This window comes from Aquarana catesbeiana, linkage group LG05 (genome assembly GCF_042186555.1).
Source record: "Aquarana catesbeiana isolate 2022-GZ linkage group LG05, ASM4218655v1, whole genome shotgun sequence".
NCBI classification, from domain to species: Eukaryota; Metazoa; Chordata; class Amphibia; order Anura; family Ranidae; genus Aquarana; species Aquarana catesbeiana.
In genome coordinates, this window is record NC_133328.1 from 366,856,027 (window position 1) to 366,873,265 (window position 17,239).

General features: G+C 46.7%; 1 long non-coding RNA gene across 1 annotated transcript in view; it reads left to right on the plus strand.

Moving 5' to 3' along the window:
- Nucleotides 1–17,239, plus strand: part of LOC141144862 (uncharacterized) — a 34,476-nt gene that overhangs the window by 16,673 nt on the left and 564 nt on the right. Inside the window, exon 2 of the long non-coding RNA XR_012244476.1 lies at nt 15,893–15,994. This is a non-coding gene — a long non-coding RNA (uncharacterized lncRNA). The remainder of the gene's footprint in view (nt 1–15,892; nt 15,995–17,239) is intronic.

Consider the following 17,239-nt stretch of genomic DNA (forward strand, 5'->3'; position numbering starts at 1 on the left):
GCCATCAAACAATCAAAAATTGATGTGCAGCATATCAGGAAATAACAATGAGATGGCATGTAACCAGGCCCGGACTGGCCATAGGGCAGACCGGGCATTTGCCCGGTGGGCCGCCGGGCCCCTGGGCTGCATGTCCGGGTTCTGACATACAGGACCGGTGTTCTAACACCGGCCGCTGATGTTCCGCCAGTGGCGTACTAAGTGGGGGGCGGGCCGCCAGTGACAGCCGCTTTGTGAACTGTAGTTGCGCTGTATAGTGGGGGGTGGGTGCATGCGAGCCTCGGAGCTGCACTCGAGTGACACGCACCCGTCGGCACATCAGGGGGCCGGGACCCGGCCGTAACGATCCCCTTCTCTCTGATCTGGTGGCCGAGGCTCTGATCAGTCTCGGCTCGGCTGTCTCACACAGGCTAGCAGAGTGAAGCCGCCTCCCCCTTCTCCTTTATGTCTACACAGGGGGAGGGTACCCGACGTGCAGTCCCGCGCTGATCTAAGGTACATTATGGGTCTGAAGGGGGGGTCTGTATTGTAGGGGGGATCTGTATTGTAGGGGGGTTCTGTATTGTAGGGGGGGTTCTGTATTGTAGGGGGGGTTCTGTATTGTAGGGGGGTTCTGTATTGTAGGGGAGGTTCTGTATTGTAGGGGGGTTCTGTATTGTAGGGGGGTTCTGTATTGTAGGGGGGTTCTGTATTGTAGGGGAGGTTCTGTATTGTAGGGGGGTTCTGTATTGTAGGGGGGGTTCTGTATTGTAGGGGGGTTCTGTATTGTAGGGGGTTTCTGTATTGTAGAGGGGGTTCTGTATTGTAGGGGGGTTCTGTATTGTAGGGGCTGGGGGTCTGCATTGTAGGGGCGGGGGGTCTGCATTGTAGCTAGGGGGTCTGCACTGTAGGGAGGGGGCCTGTATTGTACGGAGGGGGTCTGCATTGTAGGGGCCGGGGGTCTGCACTGTAGGGAGGGGATCTGGACAGTAGGGAGGGGGTCTGTATTGTAGGGAGGGGGTCTGCACTGTAGGGAGGGGGTCTGCACTGTAGGGGGTCTGTGTAACATGCAGGGGTCCAGAGCTGTGGGGGCTGTGTAATGTAAAGGGGTCCAGAGGTACAAGGTGCTGGAACCCCACATCCCATCATCAACCGCACCCCCCCCCCCCCCCGGGCTGCTCAGTCTAAAATGCCCGGGCCTATTTTTTGTCCCAGTCTGGGCCTGCATGTAACAAAACAGCAAGTGGGGTAACAATTGTGGCCAAAAGCCAAGCCATAAATAACTGATGTAGATAGTAATTGTTGACTGATTATGTAGCTATGAAGTATCAACTGGGCATTACCTGCACATTGCACAACAGCATATGTGAAGGTAATTCCTTGTACATGTATTTACTATTAGGTGCTAAAGGGGTGTGATCACATATTAATACTACAAATTCCAGATGGACCCCCTGCACACAGCCATACACCCTTTCCAGCAAACTATGCAACGAAAAATAGAGATTTTTAGTTCACATATACTGCAATTCATGCTTAAGCTGACCTAATATGGCAATATATGTGAACTAAAATTCCCAATTTTTTATTGCATAGTTTGCTGGAAAGGGTATATGGCAGTGTGCAGAGGGTCCATCTGGAATTTGTAGTGTTGTAGTGTTAATATGTGGTCACATCCCTTTGTAGTTTTCCTATTAACTGAATTAAGGATGCTTTTGCAAACAAACGGTTTACTGTCACAATTGCTTTTGTAACCAGTCAAATAACCTCAACTTATGAAATAACATGGTCAAATGAAACTGTCGTCTATTTGCATGGCATTATCTGAAAAATAGAAAAGTGTACCCTAAGGACAATGTGAAAAACAGTTACAAAATAGCATTGTTACCTTGTGTGAAATACATTTTAATTGGCTCAAAACAGGTTATTATACACTTCAGTTTATTGAATGGCTCAAAATATATGTAAATGAATCACTAAAATCTCATATATCAAGTGTGTCCAAACTTTTTTCAAAGAGGGCCAGATTTGATGAAGTGAACATGCGTGAGGGCCGACCATTTTGCCTGACATTCTTTGAACCATTAAAATTCGGTCTGTGTGTTAGTTCGAGCACTAATATACTGCCCAACAAGAATTCTCTTGCCTTTGTGGCTGTGTGTGAGTAAAAAGATGAGCTTGGGCGTGTTATTTGGATATACCGTATGTATTGGCGTATAACACGCACCTTCACTTTGTCAGGTCACCTCGAGGCTAGGTGACAGATGCACTCTGTAGGAGTCAGAAGTGCACCGCTAGGTAGTGGACCCTAGGACTGACTGCTGCGGATTGAACCCTGGGAGGTTCAGGAAGCAGGTCTACTGGATCACTGACACAGATCCCACTGGGAGCTAGAGCATAAATTACCCAGGGCGTGGAGTCTAAGAGCCAGCAGGTGTTCACCAGAGCCTTTAATGGTAAGGATGGACTGAGCTGCAGTCTGGCTCCAGGTCGCGGCCCCCAGGGTCTCACAGTTCATGCTCCCGGTAGACTACAGGAGAAGTGGAAGGAGGCAGCAGGCTGGAGCAACAAGGAAGTAAGGGACAAGCCAAGGTCGGGGCCACAAGCAGACAAGGACAACAGAGTACACGCCAAGCTTCAGGGTCACAGGCAAACAGGGATGGTCGGGAACACGCCAAAGGTCAGGGTCACAAGCATACAGGAATAGTGAAGAACAGGCCAAAGTCGGTAACAGGAATCAGACGCAGGAACACAGCAAGTACACACGGAGGCTAACACACAATGGTTGATCAGCACTGCTGGCTTGCAGTGCACAGGTTAATATAGGGTTTCCTGATAGGGCCTGGGGTGGGGCCATGCTTAGAGGAGAGGTTATAAAAGCAGTCAGGTGAGAGGCAGCTGGTCTCTAGAGAGGAATACATGGAGACAGGTGAGCTGACAAAGAAATTCTATTGCATAACCATGACAGTACCCCCCCTCTTATGAGACCTCCCCCTCCCCCGCCTGTGCCCAGGCTTAAAGGGAAACTCCAGATGGAACCCCCTCAATAGACGAGGAGCAAAGACCTCAGATGCAGTGATCCAAGACCTCTCCTCAGGACCAAACCCTTTCCAATGTACGAGGTACTGAAGAATGCCTTTACGGAGCCGGGAATCCAAAACTTGACTAACCTCGTACTTTAGATTATCCTCAGAGACCGGAACCGAGGTAAGGAGAGGATGAAAGGACTTATTGAGGACTAAAGGCTTTTTAGAAATGGGTAAGGGCACGAGAAGACCATCAGAAGTCTGTGCAGGGTCCCCCAGACCCTTAAAGATGTGCTGGACATCCAACACAGGACCATCAGACTGGGTAGAGGTCAGTGGATCCCTGAGGTCAGGTTGGTTAAAAGGTGACGTGTCAAAAGAGTTAGGCTGGATAGCTGAAACACAAACAGAATGCAGAGAGCCCTGAACAAAAGATTGAAAACCCCACCTGGCTGAATGAGGCAGTCTATCCAAAGGATGGATTGAGCCTCTTAAACAGGTTTGAACTGACGTAGTAGCAGTAGGGTGAGGCCAGGTTACAGAAGGTCCTGAACAAGAAGCAGGAAGCTCACTGGGCATAGGCTGGACTGGTGCAGAGGCCGACTGAACAGCATTGCCAGGTGCAGCGAACACCAGAATTGCATTGCAGGGCGTAGCGACTGTGGAACTGGTGGACGAGTCAGCCTGGGTGTGTGTCCAAGGGGTTCCAGGGACAGGCAAAGGGAAATGACCATGCAAACTGGAGTGACTGATCGGCTCAGGTTCACAGGTAGGCTCCTCATCCAGAGTGTCACACGACCCAGAGAGTGCCTCAGCCCGACTATTGCAGGAGACATTCCAGAAATTGCTATACGCAGCGGGAAGAGCAGAAGATACTGGGATGGTGGCAACAGGAGGATTCTCTTTTGGGGTAACCTTGAGTAGGCAGGAGGAGGAACAGGAGGAACCCCAAGTCAAGATCTGTCCAGCAGTCCAGTCAACATGTGGAGAATGGAGCCATAACCAAGGAAGACCTAATATGATAGGAGACGAATCCTTAGGTAAGACAAGGAAGGATATCCACTCCTGGTGGAGTGTCCCTACCGACATCTTCACAGGGAGGGTCTGGAAGCGGATAGGGCCCCCTGGGAGAACAGTGCCATCAATCGCCAAGACCACCAATGGCGTTGTAAAGGGCAAAAGGGTAAGTCTCATGGAAGACGCAGTTCCCCAGTCCATAAAATTGCTACCGGCTCCGGAATCCAGATGTGCCGAGACCGAACGAGAGGAAGCGCCGACATGAAGGAACACAGAAAGAAGAAGACGAGAAGGTGAAGGTGATACTTCTGGGTCTAATACTCCACCTTCCAGATGTATTAGCCCCGATCGTTTTTTCGGACGAAGAGAACAAGTGTCACGAAAATGACCTTTGGCCCCACAGTAGAGGCACAGGCCTAGAGTTCTGCACCTAGGGCGTTCTTCAGGAGACAACTTGGTCCAGCCCAGCTGCATAGGTTCCTCAGCGGGCAGGGGGTGTTCCTCGGATCGAAGAGAAGGGACTGGGAGCTCAAGCTGCCTAAGGAACGGGGAGTGCTGGCGTCTTTTTTCTAGGGCCCTCTCCTGAAAGCGAATATCGATCTGGTTACACAAGGTGATAACACCATCCAGATCAGCAGGAAGATATTTTCCTGCTAATTCATCCTTCACTCTATCAGAGAGGCCATGTAAAAAGGTTGCAACTAGGGCCTCATTATTCCAGCTCAATTCAGCTGTGAGGATACGGAACTGAAGAGCATACTGTCCCACAGAAGCGGACTCTTGACGGAGACGTAAAAGAGCGCTAGCCGCTGAGGAGACACGACCCGGTTCCTCGAAGATATTCCGAAAAAGTTTCAAAAAATCAGACAGGCTAGAAACCACTGGATCATTCAGTTCCCACAGAGGGGCAGCCCAAGCTAGCGCCTCGCCGGACAGAAGGGATATAATATAGGCTACTTTCGCCCGATCGGACAGGAAGTTTTGGGGCTAAAGTTCAAAATGAATCGTGCACTGGCTAAGGAACCCCCTGCATGCCTTGGAGTCCCCAGAGAAACGGGCCGGAGCTGGCAGTTGTAATGAATGTGTGGCTGCGACTGATGCGATAGGTGCAGCAGCAGATAGCGGTTGAGGTTGTTGAACCGGGGGTCCTAATGAGGCCTGAACCTGTTCAAAATGGGATGCCAAATCCTGAAGGAATCGCATCACTTGGGTCTGATGCGATTCCTGGGTCTCAAGTCTGCGAACTAAGCCCTGCAACGGATCATCTGCGGCTAGCGGCACATCAGCCGGGTCCATGGCTGATCAAACTGTCAGGTCACCTCGAGGCTAGGTGACAGATGCACTCTGTAGGAGTCAGAAGTGCACCGCTAGGTAGTGGACTCTAGGACTGACTGCTGCGGATTGAACCCTGGGAGGTTCAGGAAGCAGGTCTACTGGATCACTGACACAGATCCCACTGGGAGCTAGAGCATAGATTTCCCAGGGCGCGGAGTCTAAGAGCCAGCAGGTGCTCACCAGAGTCTTTAATGGTAAGGATGAACTGAGCTGCAGTCTGGCTCCAGGTCGTGGCCCCCAGGGTCTCACAGCTCACGCTCACGGTAGACTACAGGAGAAGTGGAAAGAGGCAGCAGGCTGGAGCAACAAGGAAGTAAGGGACAAGCCAAGGTCGGGGCAACAAGCAGACAAGGACAACAGAGTACACGCCAAGGTTCAGGGTCACAGGCAAACAGGGATGGTCGGGAACACGTTAAAGGTCAGGGTCACAAGCAGACAGGAATAGTGAAGAACAGGCCAAAGTCGGTAACAGGAATCAGACGCAGGAACACAGCAAGTACACACGGAGGCTAACACACAATGGTTGATCAGCACTGCTGGCTTGCAGTGCACAGGTTAATATAGGGTTTCCTGATAGGGCCTGGGGTGGGGCCATGCTTAGAGGAGAGGTTATAAAAGCAGTCAGGTGAGAGGCAGCTGGTCTCTAGAGAGGAATACATGGAGACAGGTGAGCTGACAAAGAAACTCTATTGCATAACCATGACACACTTTAAGAGGGAAGTTTCAGGAAAAAAACTTAAATTTTAAATAAAGAACTGTGAAGCATAATAGGGGCAGTGCCCATCTGCAGCCTCACAAGTGCCATGAATACAGCCCCACCATTACCAGGAATGCAGCACCCACCATTGCCAGGAATGCAGCACCCAGTAATGCCAGGAATGCAGCACCCAGTATTGCCAGGAATTCAGTGCCCAGTATTGCCAGGAATGCAGCACCCAGTATTGCCAGGAATGCAGCACCCCCATTGCTAGGAATGCAGCACCCAGTATTGCGAGGAATACAGCACCCACCATTGCCAAGAATGCAGCACCCAGTATTGCCAGGAATGCAGCACCCACCATTGCCAGGAATGCAGCACCCAGTTATGTCAGGAATGCAGCACCCAGTATTTCCAGGAATGCAGCACCCCCATTGCTAGGAATGCAGCACCCAGTATGGCCAGGAATGCAGCACCCAGTATTGCCAGGAATGCAGCACCCACCATTGCCAGGAATGCAGCACCCACCTTTGCCAGGAATGCAGCAGCCACCATTGCCAAGAATGCAGCACCCAGTTATGCCAGGAATGCAGCACCCAGTATTGCCAGGAATGCAGCACCCATCATTGCCAGGAATGCAGCACCCATCATTGCCAGGAATGCAGCACCCACCATTGCCAGGAATGCAGCCCCTATCATTGCCAGGAATGCAGCACCCATCACTGCCAGGAATGCAGCAACCCCATTGACAAGAATGCAGCACCCAGTATGGCCAGGAATGCAGCACCCACCATTGCCAGGAATGTAGCCCCCAACATTGCCAGGAATGCAGCCCCCATCATTGCCAGGAATGCAGCTCCCACCATTGCCAGGAATGCAGCCCTCATCATTGCCAGGAATGCAGCACCCAGTATTGCCAGGAATGCAGCACCCAGTATTGTCAGGAATGCAGACTCACCATTGCAATCAGTGCAGCCTGACTGATGCCCATCCATTTGCAGCCTTGGAGGGGACAGGGAGGAGGCGGGACGAGAGCCAAAAAATTAGATACAGGAAAAACTCCTGTTTTCTCAGTGACCTCTTTAATATAATAGAACAGTCGTCCAATGGAAGCACCGGAGATGGAACTTCCTATTACAGAGCTGCCGTGTAAACAGGAAATTCTCTTGTTTGCACGGCACTTGTCCCGCCTCCTCCCTGTCCCCTCCAAGGCAGCCAGCATATATATCTTTTGTGGCCCCGGTGCTGGGAGATCGTTGGGGGCCACAAAAGATATATATGTCCAGATAACCAGGCCAAGGCCGTCTTTACCGCAGGGCAAACGGGGCAGCTGCCCAGGGCCCTGTCACTGTTTGGTGCCCAAAGCAGAGCTGCGTGTCCAGAGGCAGCTCTCTCAGCTGGTCACCACTGCTGCCGCTGTGTTTCCTGCCCAAGCCGTACCCCCCTCCCTCCTCCTATCAGAGAAGGAGAGCGCAGCAGCCGGAGATCGGATCGGCTGTTTCTGTGTGGAGAGAGACCAGCCGCGCAGTGACAACACTGGGGGGGGGGGCGGTCCGTGCCTGACATGTGTTCTCCTCCTCCTCTCTCCTCTCTGTGTCTAACTCCTGCCTGCTGTGATCTGTTCTCCACCCAGGCGGCGTGGCTGCACACTGTCCTCTCCTCTGTTTTTATGTACCCTAATGGAGGGGGGGTGATTTGTCCTGGGGGGGATCTGTACTAATGGAGGGGGGGTGGTTTGTCCTGGGGGGGATCTGTACTAATGGAGGGGGTGGTTTGTCCTGGGGGGATCTGTACTAATGGAGGGGGTGGTTTGTCCTGGGGGTTCTGTACAAATGGAGAGGGGCGGTTTGTCCTGGGGAGTCTGTACTAATGGAGGGGGGTTGGTTTGTCCTGGGGGGATCTGTACTAATGGAGGGGGGTGGTTTATCCTGGGGGGGTCTGTACTAATGGAGGGGGGCAGTCCTGCAGTCTGTCACTGTCATCAGCGCCGTGTGCACAGTGCAGCAGTGCCAGTGCTGCATTTTCTCGATTGAGGAGCAGGCCACAGGTGGGGAGGGCCTTGAGCTCCACTGATGCTCTGGCCCCGCCCCTTGCTATGCGTGCACAGTGTACCTGATCGGAGGAGCGGAGGCCTTGGTAGGAGGAGTCAGATCGCGGCGCGGAGTGGAATGCTGCTTGGTGCCTGGTCAAGTGAAACTAGCAGTGTTTGTGGAGAATTGATCGGAGCTGAGCTTGCCAGGACAAGGTAGGTCCTCTCCCCCCCCCCACCCCCTCCGTCTCCTGTTCCCCATCCCCATGCCATGTGTAAAATAGTAGAAAGTTTTAAAAATGCTGACCAGACCTGCAGTCCAGGCTGAGTGAGGCTGTGGCTGTATTTTTTTTTTTTACAGAGCACATAGCATAATTTACAGCACATGGCATCACTGTCTGTATTTAACTGCTTGATGGGCTTATTTTGGTCCTGGCTGGTTCACATGTATGTGTTTTGATGGCCCACATTTGTACAGGCACAGCAGCCCATTAATTTGAATGGGCTGCCATGCCTGTGTTTCCTTCAAAAAAAAGGTGCATGCATCATGTAATAGGTCGCGCACACCTATACCCATCAAGCAATGAAATACAGCACTGTCTGTCCATTCTGCTTTTGCACCATGTGACTTACCTGCAGTTCCTGCACCGGCAAACTTGCTGCATTTTTAACTGTGTAGACCAGGCTTTTAGTGCGTTAGTGTGTGCAGGAACTGCAGGTAAGTCGCATGGTGCTAAAGCAGAATGGATTTCAAGGTAACTGCAATTTTAAAATGCTGCATGCAGCTTTTTTTCTGCTGGAAAGGCAGGCATGGCAACTCATTCAAATGAATGGGCTGCCAAAACACATACATGTGAATGTGTAATGTGACAAGGGCTGCAATGTAATTAGGGTGCTGTGATGTGTAAAGGGGCACCATGACATGAAGGGGACTCTAATGTAATGGGGGCGCTGTGATGTGTAAAGGGGCACTATGACATGAAGGGGACTCTAATGTAATGGGGGCACTGTGATGTGTAAAGGGGCACTAGAATGTGAAAATGTCTGCAATGTAATAGGGCGCTGTGATATGAAGAGGCTGCAATCTAATGGAGTGCTGTGACATGAAAGGGAACTGAGGACACCTTGGGACTGCTGTGAAAGGGGTCTGCAAAGTTTGTTTTTTTTAGATAATTCTATGTGTGTGTCTGTTTTTTGAGATGTTGGGGTGAAGAGCAAAATTGCATTGGGGGGGGCAAAAAAAATGTTTGCCCAGGGCCCAAACCATATTAAAGACAGCCCTGAACCAGGCGGGCAGTTTAAAACCGGAACGCGGGCCGGATTTTGGACATGCCTGTCATATATGCCTAAACATGTAGTTTAAAAATCTTATTTTTAGTATTTCTAAATCTGCAACTGTTAAAATAGTACCTGATGGTCCTGGGAAAATATTAGTCAAATCAAACGTAAACATCCAATTATTCTTGGCCAAATTTTTTAGCATATACTTTGTGTAAAATTATATTATTTCCTCACAATATGATGGCTAATGCCATCTCTTAAAGTTGTCACCTTAACAAGTGTGAATTCTCTCCTCTATTTTTCTTTAGATGACAGTTATTAGATTTGAATTTCCTCTCAACTTCTGTCTTGGTGACAACAGCCACCAGGATGAGAAGTGAGAGTGAATTTCCCCAATAAGAACATACACAGAAATAACAACATAATAGGAGTTGTAATACTTTCATACTTTTCTAAGCTCAAAGATCATTTTGGTCACTTTGAAATGATCATTTCTTCAATCTTTGAAATCAGAGAAGGGCATCAGAGTTCTAGATAGAGGATGATTCATGAAATCTGCAATAAGAAATCAATTAGGCAGAAAACTGAAGCTGTCAATTGCAAACGTTGAAAGATGAAACAAAGTTTAATTTTTCAATTTAAATAGTTCTGACTGGTAGCTATAACAACTTTCAGTTTTCCTGAATCTATTCCATGATGTGATTGTAGCTGAAAAAAGTTGTTAACAGTTACTGAGGCATAAGTAGTATAAAATAATCCTAACGCAAATTATAGATTTCTGACAACCCAAATCTTCTAATCTGGATGTTGTCTAGTTTGGTTTTATCAGTATATAAAAGGATAAGTGATCATATGACCTCTCTGCATAAGAGACTTACAGAGGTGGGGGTGGAGACTGCAGGAGGCTTAGAAACAGCAGTACACTGATCTTCCCAGTGAGGGGCTGTGCACAAGTCTGGCTACTGGAGTACAGGCAGGCTGTGCTCCCAAGTAGAATGCAGCAAAGAAAACTGACCACTCTGGAATGGATGTGCTTCCATGCCTGTCGTGGTCAGTTTGAAATAGGAAAACAGGGGAAATGATAGGATCAACAGGTATTTCACACAAAGGAAGCAATGCAAAGATAACAGAATACTTTTTAACCGCTTGCCGACCATATTACTTACATGTACGGCAGCAGGGCTGCTCTGCTGCACAAGATCACATGCCTAGTACGTGATCCTGCACTTCCAGGTCTGGGGCGCGCCCACTACTGCTGTGATTATACACAGCGAGAGCTGATCTGTGGGTACCGTGGACTCGATGTCTGCCGCCACCCGCGGATCATTAGGCAGAGAGCCAGAACAGCGATCTGCCTATGTAAATGAGGCAGCTCACCATTCTATCAGTAGAGAAGGCATGGATCCTCTGTTCCTGCAAAGCAGGAACATGGATCCATGCCTTCCCCTAGTAAAAGCAGCTCTAACACAGTACACAAACACAGGCTAGGCACTCAGTTAACCCTTTGATTCTCCCTGGTGTTAACCCCTTCCCAGCCAGTGTCATTAGTACAGTGACAGTGCATATTTTTAGCACTGATCACTGTATTACTGCTGGTTCACACAGGGGCAACACGACTTGCAGGCCGACTCACAAAGGCGACCTGCACACGACTTCAGCGGCGACTTGCAAAACGGCTTCTGTATAGAAGTCAATGCAAGTCTCCTGAAGTCGCCCCAAAAATAGTACAGGAACCTTCTTCTAAGTCTCTCCTATTAGAACGGTTCCATAGTACAGAACGGGACGCGACTTGTCAGGCGGCTAAGTCGCCTGACAAGTCGCCCCTGTGTGAACCGAGGCTTAGTGTCACTGGTCCCCAAAAAGTGTCAAACGTGTCAGTTAGTGTCCGACTTGTCCACTGCAATAGAGCAGTCCCACTATGAGTCGCTAATCGCCACCGTTACTAGTAAAAAAATAAATAAATAGAAATCCCATAAATATATCCCATAGTTTGTGGATGCTATAACTTTTGCGCAAACCAATCAATATACGCTTATTGAGGTTTTTTTTACCCAAAATATGTAGCAGAATACTACAGGCTGGATCCTCCGCCCGATGCTCTGTGTTGCGGGTTCCGTTCCCTGCGAGCGTTCCGGGCGGCAATTTAAAAAGTATAAAACACAACACACACTCAATACATTGTAATCTTATTGGATTACATTACTGTATCAAATCATTTGACCTCATTTTGTTCTCAGTGCTTTGTCCAGTGCCCTGCCTGCAGTTTTACTGTTCTTTCTGACATTATTTCTGCCTGGAAACCTGAGAACATCCACGGCATCCAAAAAGCATCCATCATCATCAAAATTGGTTTGTGACCTGTTTGAAAACAATGATAGTGATTAAGAATCACTTGCAGAATTTAACAATAGTGATTTGTGGGGAAATTTGCCATCAGATATGGAAAGTGATGACAGCGATGATTCTGCGACTGAACTCAGTGATGTGCGAACTTGGTGCTCTATTGACTGTGGTATGAATCACGCAGCGACCCCCCAAGATTCCCATTTACTGGAGCATCTGGTATGAAAGTGGACATTGAAGATGATAATCCCTTGGCATACCTACAAGTATTTCTGACCGATGAGGTTTTTGAAGAAATTGTTACCGAGACAAGCCGGTGCCAAGAGCAATAAGCTACTACGCATCAGCAGTTTCCAAGAAGTAGAAAGTGGGAACCAGTGACCAAAGATGACATTTGGAAATTTCTGGGCCTAATAATACTTCAGGGAGTGGTGGGAAAACCCCTGCAGAAGGGGTTTTGGATAACTAGCAAATTTGCCATTCCATTCTTTGGCCCGGTCATGTCAGAATACAGATCTTCCCTGATCATGAAATACTTACACTTCGAAAACAACGAAGAATTTGATGAAACTACTCATCCTGCACCAAAAATCAAGAAAATTTGGGAAGTATTTCAAATGATTCTAAAAAATGTCAAACGGAGCTATGTGCCAGAAAGAGACATCGACATAGATGAAAGTCTAATGGCCTACAAGGGAAGGCTCAGCTGGGTACAATACATGGCATCAAAGAGAGCACGATTTGGAGTAAAATCCTTCATGCTATGCGAATCGTCAACTGGCTACCTTTGGAATTCAGTCCTATACACTGGGAAAGGAACAAAATTCAACCCAAAATACAGCAACTATGGAATGGCAACATCTTCCGTTCTTTCACTGATTAAGCCATTGCTAAATCAGGGCTATTGTGTAATTACTGACAACTTTTACGAATCTCCTGAACTTTATGAGTTTCTTCTGCAGAACAAAATGGATGCCTATGGAACCATTAGGGCTAAACGGAGTGACATGCCTCCAATGTTTGGCAATAAGAAGCTGAATACAGGAGAAATGGTTGCCTGGTAGAAAGGCAAAATGATGGCACTGCGATGGCGTGACAAAAAAGATGTGTGCCTAATAAGTACAGTCTATAATACCTCCACTGTTATAGTACGCACAAAAGGTGGGAATTAAATCATGTAGCCACAAGTAGTGATAGACTACAATAACACCATGGGAGGTGTTGACAGAGCCGACCAAGCAATGACATCCATTCTATCCAGCAATGAGGAAACAGCAAAATTACTACAAGAAGATCTTCAGGCATCTTCTTGAACAATGCTTGTGGAATGTCTACATTCTGCTAAAATAAAAAAAAAAAAGGGTGACAAGCCTGTGATTCATTCTGGCTTTGTTTGGAAAGTTGCCAAACTGATCTTTGTGAACCACCAAACACCAATGGATGTGAATAGAGCTGGACGTTGTGCTGCTGCGGTTGTCAACCCGGCATGCCTGACTGGTCATCACTTCATGGACTACATCCCACCAACTGAAAAAAAGTCAGCACCTACAAGGTTGTGTGTGGTTTGTTGCTCGAAGCGAGATGACAATAGAAAGAAAATCTGAAAGAAAACCAGGTTCCATTGTCCTGATTGTAACGTCGGACTTTGTGCAGTCCCATGTTTCAAAATTTTTCATACACAGGATGTTTACTAAATCAATATGCAGTGACTAGTAATATTGCACCCTTGTTTGGACAAATTTCAGTGTTTTTTATTTGATTACATCATTGAATAAAATGTATTGAATACAATTGTATATTTTTATATTACTATTTGTTATTATTTATAGTTATTTAATGTATTATAATTTATGATTTTGTGTTTCAAACTTTATCATACCCGGGATGTCTACTAGACTCTTGTTTGGACAGATTTAAGTGAGTTATTCCTAAGAATTACAGGCCTACAATATAAAACGCCAAATTTCCATGCAAAACAATGTACCGCTTTGAGCTTCATAAATCAGACATAATCATACCGCCAGGGAGGTTAAGGGGGGTAAATCTTCCAGAGGGCAAGTAATTAATACAAGCACTTGTAGTAACAGATACATATCAGGAAAATTAAATATTAGGGTAAAATATACTTTAAAGGTTGCTAATTGATGGGGCATACTGGACAGCAATAAAACACCAGTCTGGCAGCCTTTAAGCAGATGAAGGCGAAGCTGTGAGCCCCCAAAAAGCATAGGATATTTCCTGTAACATGTTGTCAAGAGAAATAAACATTTAGTGGACCTAGTATAAACCTTTTTAACTTGACTGCTCTAAGAAACCCTGTGGATACCCCAGTTGCCAGAGAGCAGACTTCAAGCATTACACTTTAGTTATTTTTCACTTACTAGAGAGTTCAGTGCTCAATCAACATGTCTTGTGAAAGTTTTTAGTTTTATGGCCTCCTGTACTTTTTTCTCAGTGAAATTCAAATGAAAATATTGAACAAGGTAAGGCTATGGCAAGCAAATCAAGATCAGAATAGCATGCAGCTTTTTCAGTGAACTTGTATTATATCAAATTTATACATTATACAATGGAACTTCCTTTAATAGTGGGCAATGGGACTACAGTAGTCTCAAATCCCACCACTGCTGTCAGAATGTGATGAATGTGTTATCAGCCTCTCCCTGCATTGGGATTTTCATGCATTATAGGACACAAATCTATGTGAAAGCAAGCTGAGGATGATCATCACTTGGGCAGTTAAATACACTGTTATGCTGGGTACACACGGGCCAAAAATCAGCTAAAAACGGTCAGCTCGACCGACTTTCAGCCCATGTGTACAGCTCCCTGTCTGACCAGCTTTTGGCAAATGAGCATGCTGGAAAACCAGCATCCAATCAGTGCAGGCAGCCAATGGCTGATCAGTGTGTCCAGGTAGGGATCAGTCCCCCTATCAGAATACAATAGCACAGCAGGGGAGATTGCTGTACTAACATTGCCTGTATTAGTACAGCAAACTATCAGTTTTTCTTTGTTCAACCTGCTGCGTTGAATAAAAACAAAACTTATAGTGCGTACCAGGCTTCAGCCTGGTTTCACACATGTGCGGTGCGAATTGAAGCTGCGGTTTCACTGCGCATAGAAAAATCAGTTGTTCAGCGGTTCGTCAGCGTTTTAGGTGCGGATCAGCTGCGAATTCGGAAGTAACCAGTGAGTGTCTAATGATAGATGCGAATTTAGAGCAGGCCAATCACTTGTTATCTATTTGTGAGGCTGCTTCTAAAAAGCTTGATTTTTCCGGACACTTCCTGGTTGTCCAGGAGTCTGTATTGTGTATTGTGTGGGTTATTTTTGTTCCCAAAATGTGTGCTGCTCTGCCTATGATAATGCCAACAGTTGTTGCTGTAACAGCAGCAATCTTGCTTGAAGTAGAGAAGAGGAGAAGGAGGAGGAGAAGAAGATACTGGGTGCATCCCATACTAGCAAATAGGGATGAGAGAGGCCAGTTCATGATCCTGTATGAAGACCTCCGTGGGCATGAAGAAAAATTTTTTGATTACACGCGCATGTCAATAACTAGGTGAGTAATTTTTTGGACAAACAATAATTTTAAAAACATATTTCCATAGTAGGGGAGTTTTGAAAAAGACACTGGTCCATCAAGTCTAACCTATGTGTGTGACTTTATGTCAGTGTTATAATTTAAAAAATCGTGGTGTTCCCGCCCCCCCCCCCAAATCCATACCAGAATATTATCAGAGCATGCAGCCTAAAAGGCCATGAAAAGGGGGGGAGTGAGCACCCCCTTCCTGGACCAAACCAGGCCATATGCCCTTAACATGTGTAGTGTGTTTTGTGCCCCCCCACCCCCCAAAAAACACCTTGCCCCCAAGTTGATGAGGACAAGGTGCTTTGTGTGGGGGGATTCCCAAACATTTTGTTGTCCAGTTTGTGACCAGACAATTGTTATTGTTAAATTCAGCTGCCAGTGGCTAAACATTTGTCCAAATGATGACACAACTGCAAATGACGTTAGATCTTCTTTGTTATGCCACTTCTTTAACATGCATTTTTATTTTGATAAAGGATACAGGCCTTCTTACAAATAAGAATGTTCTTAAACACTTATCTTATTATTTAGAAAAGTGTATGTAAAAATTGGTTTCATACACTAATCTAATAAAAGACTCATTTTTGAATTAGTTATGACGAATTACTTGGATTAATCTCCCCTCGCTTGGAGCGTCAGAACACGTGCTACAGACCAAGTATCCAGCCTGCTGAAAGATTACTGATCACATTAAGGTACTTTTCACCACTGATGTCCTTTGTCATGTGAATGTAGGAGAATGCAATATTTTTTAGTTATACATTTTAAAACATGTGTCATTCTAAATATATAACCCGACAAAAGTTGGCGTAGTAATTATTTATTCAAGTATACTTAAAAAAATAAAATAAAAATTTGGCACATGTAGCCAACATAAATTAACAAAAACAAAAAATATACATGTCTCTCAAGTAGGCCTGTTAAACATATTTTTACAAACATGTGTCCTCTTGGTCCTCAACCTTGGACAGACCTCAGAAATCACAGATTGTGATATGTTTTTTAAAAAGGGGCCTCAGTGGAGTAGTGACTGGCGGAAGCCTGGTCATCACGGGCAGTGCTGGGATCTGGTGTAGCCTCGCCATGTTGACTTGGCACATACATACCAGGATTTGTGGGAGGGGGGGCCTGATTGAAGGAATTGGGGATGGGATGGGATAGGGAATGTTACTGTGTCTAACTTCATATATGGAGGTTGGCTTTTCAAAGCTAGAAGGATAGGATGGGGGATTATAGGGGTAAGGTTGGTGTTGTTCTGGGTAGTGGACGTATCGGGGGTAGTTCAGGGGAGGTCTTGGTGGTGGCACATATGGCACTTGAAATGAAGCTTCCTCACGTGTCTCTGAGAAGGAGTGCAGCACTTGTTCGATAGTGCTTCGCATTTCAAAGTAGCGCTCAGGTTTGACTTTCTTTATTAGAGGGACAAAACTGAGCGCCAGTATAGTATCCGGACATAAAAAAGCATCCACCTTTTCAGACATGTTTTTCAACATTTCAAGTAGGCGCTCACTTATGTCAGGTTGCGATAGAGGTGGTCGCCTCCGTGGCACTTTGGCTGGCAGAGCAATGTGTGCAGGAGCAGAGGAGGGCCCAGGGATAGCCTCTGCAGATTGCTCATCTGGGTTGGTTTCCCACAGATTCGAGGAGCTTTGGATTTGTGACAAATCCTCTGGGCCTTCTTCCAAACTAATCTGGGCTTGGTCCTCCGGTTGTGTCTCCAGTTGGTCATCCATCACATCTTGTTCCTCCCAACTAGCTTCTGTCCTGTTAAGAAAATAAAGAGTGTAATTTAACTAGGTATAATCAAAGTTAAGAGGTTTGCAGATACATAGATGATATAGATGAAAACTTACTCCCTCATCTCCACAATGGGTTGCAGAAAATCTAAGTCCTTGGCAAACATATAGGGTACCCTAGGCGCTACCCCCGAGCCACTCCTT